Here is a 12,425-nt window from a genome sequence, read left to right as displayed (position 1 = left end):
TAAACCAGGAGTTACATGCTAATGAGTAACAAGTCAGATGAGTTTGTGCGTTTGTGTGTTTAATCACTGTTGACAAGGATTCTGGTTAACAAGCACATAGCCGTACGAGCTACAGTTGACCTTCCGCCGTAGGTTGAAGATGCTTTTGGGAAGCTTCCAAATCCATTACAGACCCCTAAAAAACAGAACACAAAACTCCTGTTAGAACCTGCAGGGGATGAACTGTCCAGGCAGATCAGGGCCTTTGTAATAGTTCAAGAGGACAATCTAAAGACGATGCCTGGCAGGTCCATCTCCTCTGGAGTGTCAACAGGCTGATAGACGACAGGTTTCAAACAAATCATCTTAATTAATCTTTCATCTTGGATTCACTACCTATATTCTATAATCTGAGGCAGTGTCAAAGAGACAGAAAGACAAGTGGTCAAAGAGACAGACGGATCCAAATGGAAAGAGGTTTATCTGTATGTCTCCCTGTGTCTCTGTCCTCCTGTCCAACTTCAGTGAGCTTCCATTCAACACCACAAAACACTGTCTGATTGTTACTGTCATACTGTGTAGCCTCAGATAATGTAAATACATACACACCTAGAAAACCTCAGCCATAACCACCTCCCTATCCATTGAGCAACTGTAGTCACCTCATCAATCACTCAAGCTATTGAACCAAAAACCAAACCAAAACCAAAGGGAAGGTGTCAGTCAGCAGCCCCCGCTCTTTAGGGAAAACCCCAGGCTGAGTCCCGGCCTGGTTAGAGGCAAGCCAAAGGCTCTAAGAACAATTTAAAAAATGGACACTTGAGACTTTTTCTATTTATTGACAAATCGAAACCAAAGAAACCTTTTTCTGCACCTAACTGTTCTAACAAAAGGAAAAAAACTAAAGACGGAAGAGAATTATTAACAAAACAAAGAAAAAAAACACGAGTGGTTGTGACGACATCGAGGATGGAAACAACAAGGAGAGGGAGTACTGAAGGAACACCGAAAGAAGATGGAGGACATCTCGGGAGCAGAGAATGAGCTTTGTTCTGCCTGATGTGGTGCCAGGTCGTCTTTAAGGGGGAAGCAGGTTGGGGACTCAAAAGGGTAAAATCCACATGGGAAGGAGGGAAGAAAGGAACCAACAGAGGAAGTTGGCAGCCACTTTCTTCCTTCCGACCCCCCATAAGGCAGAACATTAATGTGTCTCTCACGGTTTAAGAGTGTCTTTAACGTGTGCCTATGCAGTTTTTCAAAGTAAAAAATGGTAAAAAGAACAACAGAAACCTCATCAGCTAACAAACCAAAGATTCACTGTTAACTCCAGTAGCAGTTCCTCACCCCCCGGGAAACCAAAGACAAGTCAACTTTGTGTAAAACAGCGCATCCACGACCACAGTGTGGCGCTGCAGTTCTGTTTCAGGTTTTGCATCTTTCTGCTTTCTTCATTTCCAAATCACCGTTTGAAATGCACTCAGGCTGAACATGGAGTGAACCTGGAGTCTCCTCTTGCTTTATTTGCACAGATTTCACTGTTTGGAGTGCTAGAGTCCTTAGCGGTTAGCATGGACCTTTTGGAATTCAAAATTTGCCAGGAAGTTGTCATATACTTTCCTTTCTATTGAATTATCATCATGCACATTGATGAAGTGAAGTGGAAACTTCTGCAAGGAAAAGATCTCAAAGAATTCCCCTTTAGGCCATGTGTTCATCTCAGTGTGCCAATCTGTTCATGCTTCTCCAAAAGCTTTGACTTTGTGCTACCTGGAATGTTCACCGTATGTTCAGTCTGAGATCATACTTACACCCAAGGCTGATTTTCTTTCTCATCTAGATCTAAAAACATCTTTTGTTTCTTATTTTCCGAGTTTGAAATATTCTATTCTGCATTATTTTTTGGAACTCTCAAATTTAGCTTTGGGTTTCAAAACAAAATTTAAGAATCTGGTTTAATGGCCTCCTCACTTTGGCTCTCTGCTCTCTGACATTCCCAAAGAATGGTCTACCTCCAAAGATTCTTCATCCGGCTTCACCAATCTGGACTCAATTTATAATCTGTACTCAAGATCCAAATATTTTTGTAAATACACAGTGGACTTTTGTTTCACTAATGAAGTTTCTATCCAAACCAAGTCAACCCTTCTAGGCCCATGGCCCAGGTTGTCACTCACAGAATTAGGACTGACTAACATACACATGATCACAATGTGGTGCAGTTTTGGCTGGAAAATGTTTGAAATCACATCTATGAGCGTTACGGCATATTGGGTCATTGCAACCCAATATGGCCATGCTGGAGTAAGAGGAGTATTAGACGCACAAACTCTATCATCGTCATCATCATTCTTTTATAAACCCTTACTAACTCATTCTTTAGGGGGGAGGGGCTTCACTGCTACTCCATACATAACAATAAACAAAGCAAAATCAAAAATATGAAGTCAAGACCTGCTGCGAGAAACTGCTAAATATCGGTCGAATAGCTTTATCGTTTAGTTTTTTTGTCTTTCTGTCTGTAAAGCTTCTAGTCCAAAGAAAGCCTCCACAGATCTGAGCCCCCCATCATGCTGCCATGCCCAATGGAGGGGCAGGGTTTTGGGCTCAGGAGGTGGCAGCCAATTTCCATTCCTTCTAGCAGTTCTGTCTGGATGTAACATGGACTAAACCTGCGAAACCAAAAAATGGGTATGAAACCAAAACCAAAGTCCAAAGAGGTTTTCATTGCTTATTGGTTTGTAAGTACTTAAGAAATGTTTGCTAATACTTATGTGTACTACTTCCACTATGTTGCTATGTTTTTGCAATATAAGTTTTTTTTTTTTAATGAAAAATTATTTTATTTTTTATTTTTAATTGCAATTTAATTGAAGCAATGATTTTGTTCCTAAATCTCCCGCTGAACCCTTTTGACCCTTGATGATGATTTGCTTTGCCAAAGTTTACAAAGTTTACAGTGTTCCCTTTTCTGATGATGTATTTATTTATGAGGTGTTGTAGAACACATTAGTTTTGTATTTAATTATTTAATATTATTTAATTAGATGTAATTTCTTCAGGAATATTTATGAGTATTTAAGAATGTTAGTTGCATCAAAGATGCAGTGCTTCTGTCTGGGCTGTTAATTTATTCTTAGTTAGCTTTACTTTAAGGAGCCGACCAAATGTTGTGTTATGAATGTTTAGACTGTAATGACAGAATAATGTAGAAATTTCAGATTAGACTTATTTCTGAATGTCGACACTTACACTGCTCTCATTCTTTTGCCAATCGAGTTTTGTGACCCAGTTAATGACTTTTCTTTAAAAATGAAAATAATCAATCCTTAAGATAAAGAATGACGGGCGCTGCATCTGTTTTTCTTTTCTTCCCTGCAGCTTTTAATGGCCTAAAATGTCTTATTTTGTTTTAATTGTTTGCATACTGCCGACCATTGTAGAACAGGCAATGAATTTCAGACTGATATAAGAGAGAGAGAGAGATGATCAGGAGGAGTAGAGCCACACGCTGATGAGATGTAAACTGATTCACCAAAGAGAACTGACAGGCTGATACACTGAGTGTGTTTACATTCACAAACCACCCTGGATAACAGATTATTCAGTTCAGATATTAATCGGTCCAGATTATTAAATGATGATGATCACATAAACAAAACAAAAAGGCTTTTGAAAAGTTTATAAAATGACAAAATGAAGCACATCATTTGGTTTTTGTTAGGTATTTATTTAAATCTGGGTTTTTCATCTAAGATCCTCCAAATCTGAATCAAACTTATTGTCATTTATTTGGGAAATAGCACCGGTAGAATCCTTAAGGTGTTTCCAGGTGGTTGCATAAACACACTCACGTGTTCATGAGTAAAGTGAGAATCCCTTAAAGCTAGCTGCTTCCAAGATTGACTTTGTGTGTGTGAGTGTGCGTGTGTGTGTGTGTGTGTGTGTGTGTATGTGTAAAAAGAAAACCTTTCTATGTCAGCAGTGAGAACCAGAGAGACTGTTTCACTGACTTTCCATTTGTCCTTTTAATCGTGTTGATGAAACCAAAGAAACCAAAGATTCTTTTCCTCCTCAGTGCGGTCTGCGCTCAGCCACATGCTTTCCTGATTTTTAAGAACAATGTCACATTTTCCCTCTTTCCTCTTCACTACTTATCTTTTATTTTCCTCTTTCCTTGTTGTGAAGTCTTGCTCTTGAATCCCTGTGTTGTCTGCTCTCCCCAATAGTAAGTGTGAAAGGGGAAGAGGTGCACTGGGGTTGAGTTGGATTAGATGCTGAACATCTGCCTGTGGTGCCACACACAGAAAACATCAAGGATATTATATTTTACGCATTTTCACGCATTTAACCAGTAGCATTGACATTTAAGTCATAGCTATACAATGATCAGATTAGTTTCAAGCTCTGGTGTGAATGTTGGCAAACCGAGATTCGATCTAGAAGCAAGCCTGAAGTTTGGAACACAATCAGAAACACAAAGATCACACAAGACTAAAAATTCTTAGATTAAATGAATATATGATGTTGCCTCAGTGTTATGTAAAGCTCTGCCCAACCCCAAACAAAGAAATCTGTAAGAAGCAAATCAAACTCTATTGATCAGCATGTCAAACACAAGAGTGACCCTGAGAGTGATGATCATAAAAATTTGTCATGAACTGTATGCTGATCACAAAAAAGTCTGTTTGGAAAAGCAATGTGTGCATAAATAATGCTGGAGTGTGGAGATCAAGAGCTGGAATGTGAATAAATGTTCTCTTAGTAAGAATAGAGTGTCACAGAGCTTACTCTACATCTAAACAATGTCAAGATTTCACCTATTTAATCATGGAAAAGGGTGTATTTTCATGAACAGCAGTCATATACCATTGGGACTATGTCTCAGGAAAGCCACATAGGTTCTCTGTGATCCTTTCACCTCCTCCTCACCACCAAATAGCATTCAATCTTCCACTTACGCTACAAGTCACAGAATTTGAGGATCCGTACAAATTACACCCTAACAAGCTGCAATTGTGTTTCCCTATTCACAAACATTTGGCTTCAAATCATTTAGGGATCAGAATGGTGCAGGACATAAAGAATCCCGCCCCCCCCCCGCCCCCCAGCCAGTTTTACACTCCTGCTCTCACGGTTTTGCTTTTCCAGCACTGGCCGCTCCTAAAACAGACGTAGAAAGTGCTTTTGTTGCAAAGTTTGAGATAACCCTGGAAGAGTGCCTTGCTTGAACCAAAACAAAGTTTAAACCTCTCTGTTGTGCTATAAACCTACGATTCCTGTGAAAAATAAATACCTCAGCAGCGCCCCCGCTGGCCGCTGTCCCTGCTGCACAGCCAGCTCAGATGCAGAGTCTCTCCTCTGCCTCTCTGGTGCTTTGCAATGCAATCAGTGCGAAGGCCAGAGTGAATACCAAAGGGTTCCCGTTCTGTTTGGGTCTTCTTTTTCTTTCTTTCTCTCTCTCTTTTTTCTCCCTCTCGCCTAAGCTGCAATTTCCACAATCAGTCTGATTTTCCACTCTCCTGGGTGCACATCACCTTCTAATTTCTGAGGATAAACTGAGTCAGATCCAGTTTTGACGATATGGCAGCAATGAGGGGATGAGTGGGAAATCCAGACAGACAATAATCTGGTTAAAGAATGTTTTTAATTGTCATTGTACATTTGCTTCAAACAAATAGGAATAGCCAACCACAATCATTTCACTTAACCACTTAAGCCCCTTATACGCTGTCTGTAAAAGACCTGGAGTTGTCTCGAATGTTCTCAGTGAAGTACACCTTGATTTGGAAGCAAACACTGGGAATGAAAACTTAATTTTAAAAATCTATGTACTTGAATTATAACTTCACATTAAAGTTTGTCAGAGCTAAAAGTAATTTTGTAAAAAGGCGTTTTGCGACGTCATAGTTATTGAAGTCATAGTCGAAGTCCCATAAATCATACAGAGTTGTTTTTTTAAAGTTTTATTTTGTTGATAATGAACACTTTTACTTTAGACTAATCAACACAAGAATATTCTTATTTCATAATTAACATCACAAACTGTCTAATCATACATATTTTAAAAGGAATTTGTGATTTTGAATACATAATCCTTGTAAATCTGAGCTGATAAATTGCGATCTGTCATAGTCCAAAGATTTCCTCTCACACAGCAGGGCCTTTGAAACAAATGTCAAATATGAATGACAAAAACATATGTTAACCCCTAGTTTGGTGGAATGCAGCTTGTGTCCTCTCACTTCCCTCTTTCTTTCTTTCCTTTCTCCAAATGGTTGCAAAGCTTTAAATGAAGAGTAAACCTGAAGAGGAGCTGTCGGGCATGTGAGCGCAGACCGTGCTCTCTTTACCAAACTGTTGCAGATATACCTCATAGACACTAGTGTTAGGATGATGTTATAATAGCATATGTCATAAATGATTCACTTGCTCTTCTTTCTTTTTTGGTAACTGTGACTTTCAATGAAATGATGTTGGAAAAGCTTTATACATTTTTTTAGTTGTGATTTTTTGTAATAGTTAAAAGGTGCGCTAAAACCAAAAATGAAAAATGCTTGTCTTCTTCTATGCTCTCTCTTGTTGATGTGTAACTGTTTTTTTCTTCATCATCCCCTCACATGCATATTTTGGAATTGGGAATATTAATGATACCAAATGTTATTGTTTTTCACCTTTTCATTCATCATTTGGCTTGAATTCCAACCATGTTTGAATTGATTTTGTGCATAATTCTTTTATGATTTGGTTTAATTCTTTCCTGTGGTGTCAGCAGAGATGAATCAGCACTAGAGCCCAGATTTTGTGCATGAGTATATTTACAATTACCCTGTGATGCATCATGATCCTAATTTAATGCTAATATGATTATATGTTTATGCTCTTATTCCATTTCAGGCACCATATGCTGTAAACTATTCACTGAAAACTTTAAGTTGCATTAGGGATTTGATCTTAAGTTTGGGCAGTGCAGGGCTATGAAAGGATCAATTCCGCCCACACTATCACACATCCTTTGTCCCTGTCTGCTATCTCATTGTTATGCAAATCTCAACGTGTGGAAATACAAAATACTCTTATTTAAGTTTATGCCAAAAATACTGTCTGGATTTAGAAAATATTTGACCAAAACTCTTCCCATACAATATGTTTTTTTTTTTTATAGTTTTGTCTTATTTTTGCTCCGATGTAGGTCTAAAATGAGCAAACACTAGCCTACTTGCATGCATTCATTCAACATGAAACCATACTACCTAGATCATTTGCAAGCTAGCTTGCTATCAAACAAGGTACGAGTCACTGTACTAGCTAGCAAATTGTTAGCTAGCTGCCAAGCTGCATCACAATATCCTGGTTTTATACGAATCTGTGGTAGGATTAAACTGTAAACACATGGATGCCCACATACTGACAAGTTTAAATTTTAATCTCATGATTCTTGCGTCTTAATATAGAGTCTTGCTTTAGCTTTCAGTTTTCTTGTTGCCAAGATAAAACTCTTGGCTGGCCTGACAACCCATACTATATGGCACCCTAGGGTACACTAGAAAACATGGCTTTACTTACTTTGATGCTAAACATGTCTCCATTATTATAAAATGCAATTTAAATTGCAGAAACAGGATTGAGTTGTTACAGCCGAGCAATTTTGTTGATTTACTTCTGGTAAAAGACATCAGTCAACAATCTTCACTGGACTGAAGTGCTGAAAAACAACATAAAATGGAAAACAACACACAGAATCATTTCTCCAAATTGTGAATGTAATGTAAAATGACTCACTCACAACTACGGTAAATGAAAGTGAAAGTTTCAACACTAAAATATTGTTTCAAAATCACGACAATGCCTGTAAACAGTGCTGCACATGAAGTCAAGTGCACACTAGAAGACAGAAGCTTGTCCCTTTAGTTTTCTTTTGCGTTCTGCCCTAGGTCTTAGCTATGGTATGCAGTAATTCATGATAATTGCTCACAAAAGATTTCTCTCACTTCCTGCTATGACCGGGCACTTCCGTCAAAGTACAAATGCTAAAGTTACTTCAGTGTTATCGGAGCAAAACGTAAAACAAGATTAGTGAGGTTACATTAATACAAAAATATACCCTTCCATGTCTCACTTTTATACATCAGTGTTTAAGGAAAGCCACTTAAACTTCCACTTGTCTTCCATTTTTGATTCACTTCAGAGACTCAAGCAATGCCAGAGTGTAACACAACCACAATATAAACACAAGCAACAAACATTACAACCTACACAACAGCTTATGTTCCGGCAACATTCCCTAAAGATTCCCATTTGGTAATGTGTATTGGTTGGCTGGTTTCATTGAGAGTTCCATACATTTTCTGATCGATTGACAAATATCTCATGACTTAACAAAAACAAGTATATTTAACAGGCTTTAGGGGACTCACTCAGTTTGTCAAAAATTATCATGTTCAATTCGATGACCAACTATGCAAACGATTAGCTTAAAGTAACTCCACGAAAATGTCAAATTTGGATGCAAAATTTCCAGATAAATTTCAGTGGGTAGACGTAGTAGGTGCCGAAATAGTGTGAAACTACACTTTTTGTGATTAACCGGATTTGGCTTCATTAGAGACTTTTGTGTTTAAAAATGCTGAACTAAAGTATGTGTTAATGTGGGATTATAAACTTAATTTAGATAATTGTTCTTTACCTATGGTCACATTGCAATGTGTCAGTGCTCCCATTACATTTATGCTTGTATGTGGTCAAGTTACCACATAATGAAATCAATGTAATATTTACACATTTTGATAACAACAACAGTCAGTATTAATCTTACAGTAGTTTGAAACTCCAAGATCAGCAAGACCAGGGTTTAAGAATTAGAGTCACTGTAATCAAAATGCAATAATCCTCAAACATCTTTGATCTGCTTTCCTGCCAAAACATCACCAAACCCTTCACAGTACTTCCCAGCTGTTTACCGAGCCTTTGTTTTGTTCTCGTTGATTTGTTTTGACTTTCATTTTTAAATCTTTCTTTCACAGTTGTCATACAGTAATCCCATCTTCAAATCTAATGATGCATTTTTATTTTCTACAATTGGTTGGAACAGAAAAAGAGAGGTGACTGAACTTGTGGTTATGGAATTAAACGATGATCAAACATGATGGAGATATATGGAGAATTAATGTTGTTCCACTCTATGTATAAAACAAAAAACCAATAAAGAAATCACAATGGTCCTATCCATGAACAATTGATCCTCGTGTGATTTTGTTTTTTGTTTGTTTTTGCAGAACATAGTTTTTTCAACGTTTTTCATCGTGCCAAATTTGACCTAAACCCAAATGTGTTCCTTCTATCAAAAAATCCCATCCTCCAGCTCCTCACTGTAGGAATGTAGGAAGCTATATTCCATCCCACACCACTGGCCCTTTTTCTCCCTCCCCTGTATTTCCCATTTTTCTTTCTCTGCCATACAGCTCCTTTCTCTCATCAATCCAACTCATCTCATCTCATCCTCCTCCTCCTCTGCCCTGTAATCACCCTATCCCATTCTCTCGCTCTTCTCCCTCTCCCTCTCTCTGTTGCCAGGGAAACAGCAGTCCATCCTGTAGGTGTTAATCTAGTGATATTGTCTTTCCATTACCTGTGGGTTAGATGGGATAAGGAGGACAAAGCGTGTGAAACCAAAGAGACACACACTTTAAATTGTCTGTGAAACATTGGTCTTCATTAAGGAACTCAACAGTGACCTCACAGCTGCCAATACATGTTAATTGGAACGATAACTTGCTCACTTGTTGCATCCATTGTTCTTACAACATTCCTCCCCCGGGTGAGATCAGGCTCACTGTGAAATGAAGCAGTTCACACTGCATGAGTGAGATGGTCTGCTCCAGACACAGACACAGCTAATATGTACATATATACTATATGTACATATGCGCTTCCTACTCAAATGAATATGCGGTCCGTGAAACAAATGACAAAAGCTGAGTGGTTTGGGGCTGAGGGAGTAGGAGCGCAAAAGAGGGATGACACTATACAGAGAGTAGTGGAAGCCATGCAGCAAGGGAAGTGGCCAAGGGATAAAGAGACAGACACTGAAATGATGAAGCAAGATATAGGTCGTCTTGTGTTAAAAGATGGACTGCTTCAAAGGGTGAGCAAGAAATTCTCTGGTGAGCCGGTAACCCAGCTTGTACTGCCTGCTGAGTTCCGAGGAGCTGTCTCCTTACATGATGACATCGGTCATTTAGGAGTGGAGCAGAAAAAACCTGCTACGGGGTAGGTACTGTCCTTGATGGCGTCCAATGCAGAAAAATATGTCAAGAACTGTGGGGGAGTGTGTAATGCGTAAGACCCCTTGCAAAAATGCAGCACTCTTACATCAAATAGGAAGCAGTGGTTTGGTCTGCAAAGATTTGAGTGAGGGAGTTTCCATTTTACTGACATTGGAAACCGGGTGTTTCTGAGAAACCTGGGACACAAGCTTGAAAGTCGCAGGAAGTCTATGCCTATGTGATGGAAGGAAAACCAGCCAACTTACCTGTCTACCAAGTGAAACCCGAAGGAGGTAGAAAATGAGGTCAAAGCTGGTGAAGAATCACCAGTGAGACCTAAGACACGTCTACTCATGAGGAGCAGACGTCAAAGGAAGCGCGAAGAGACCCCTGAACTGGGACAAGATGAATGGAATGGAATGGAAAGGAAAAGGACTCATAGAAGCTTTCAGTGCACTATGTTGAACTCCAGGATGTACGTTTCAGAAATAAAGAAGATGAGCCATCTGTCCACGATCAAAGTCATGGTGAAGAAGAAGACAGCAGTAAGGAAAGTTACCCTACGATCAAGGACAATCAGGACTGCATTCAGCAGCCACCATACTCGCCTGATTTAGCCCGTCAGACTTTCATCTTTTCCCAAATATGAAAAAGGATTTCATTAGAACCTGCAGTCTCCAGCTGCAGATTATTTTATTTGGACACCCAGAAAAGGACCTCTTATCCTTCTCTCTCTCCCTCTCTCTCTAAATCAATTGTCGTCCTCTCTATAGGTCACAAGGTTTCCGTCATTGGCGCCTTGGCTTTTCAATTACCTGCAGCCCCAACAAACACATACACGTACACACACCTTTCATCCTGAACAGCCCCTTCCCCCTGAGTTGCTGGATGGAATGAAGGGAAGTGAAAGATTTGATGTGCACTGAAAGGGAGAGATGAGAAGAGGGCAAGAGAAAGAACAAGAAAGAACCTCTGAGGATATAAAAGGTGAAAAGGGAAAGAAGGACAGAAGGGAAGGAGGAGATGAGTGGTTAGAAAAAAAGAGTAAAGATGTCCAAGAGAGGTGATAGAAACAAGGAGAGAGGAGAGGAGAGAAAAGGATGAATAGGAGGGCAAAATGGGCAGAGGGAAGAAAATATGGATGGGGGAAGAGAAAATGGATACGGAAGGAGGTGAGAAAGGGAAAAGTAGGAAAGGATGGAAGAAAGGATTGGGTAAGGAGGAGAAAGCAAAGACCCTTATTTCACAGAAGATAAAAGGGAAGACGAAAAACAAGGGGTGAAAGGAAAAAGGTGAAAGGATAAAAGGTGAAGACGACAGAGAAAGAGGAGGAGAGAACAAAAGAGGAGTGCATGGCTCTGCCCCTCAGGGGTTATCGGGTCGTGGACAGCCAATCTCTCTCAGATTAATCAACAGCACAGAGGTGATTGCAAAACCACAGGGGACTGCGGAGAAAAAAAGGTGGAGGGAGGAGCAGGGTGGGATAGGAAAGAATCAGACGGTGCGTGTCTGGTAGTGGGAGAGCAAGCGAAGAAGATTGGAAAAGAGGAGGACAAATGGGAGGGATTGGAAAAGAGGAGAGGAGAAAGGGGTAAGATGGACTGGACAGTTGAGGGGGAAAAGGAAGATGAGGAAGAGCAGATGTGAACGGATGAGAGAGAGGGTAGAGGTAGAAAAGGGCAGAGAAGAGAGAATGTGGTGAAGAAATGAGGAAGGAAATCAGAGGAGAACCAAATCACGATACATCAGTATAATGTATTGAAAGAACGGTTATAGGAATCAAGGAATGTTGAGAGAAGGTAGAAACAAAGAAAGAGGGGAAAACAAACAAACACTTCAGTTCTCTCTCTGTATTCAATTTATTTTAAGGAAGACCTTTAATTATCATACTATTAAAAAAACAGTGTTGATGTTCAAACAGCAGAGAGCGCTGTTTGCATAAGTAAACCAGCAATAAAAACTGTAAACTGGAATTAGACACACACACACACACACACACACACACACAAACACACGAATCAAAGTCAAATACATGTTGAGTGAGTGACACAAACCCAGAGAGAACTATCCAGAGCAAAAGGCACATTGTCATGACAACGGGGCAAATCAATTAGCTTTCAACTGTAAACTTTTCAGTTTTCCCTTTTGATCATTTACAGCTAACTACTAAAGCCTTTTGTAACA

This window comes from Genypterus blacodes, unplaced genomic scaffold (assembly GCF_046128005.1).
Source record: "Genypterus blacodes isolate CSIRO-AG114 ecotype Tasmania unplaced genomic scaffold, CSIRO-AGI_Gbla_v1 ptg000133l_1, whole genome shotgun sequence".
Lineage (NCBI taxonomy): Eukaryota > Metazoa > Chordata > Actinopteri > Ophidiiformes > Ophidiidae > Genypterus > Genypterus blacodes.
This window is presented reverse-complemented; position numbering follows the sequence as displayed.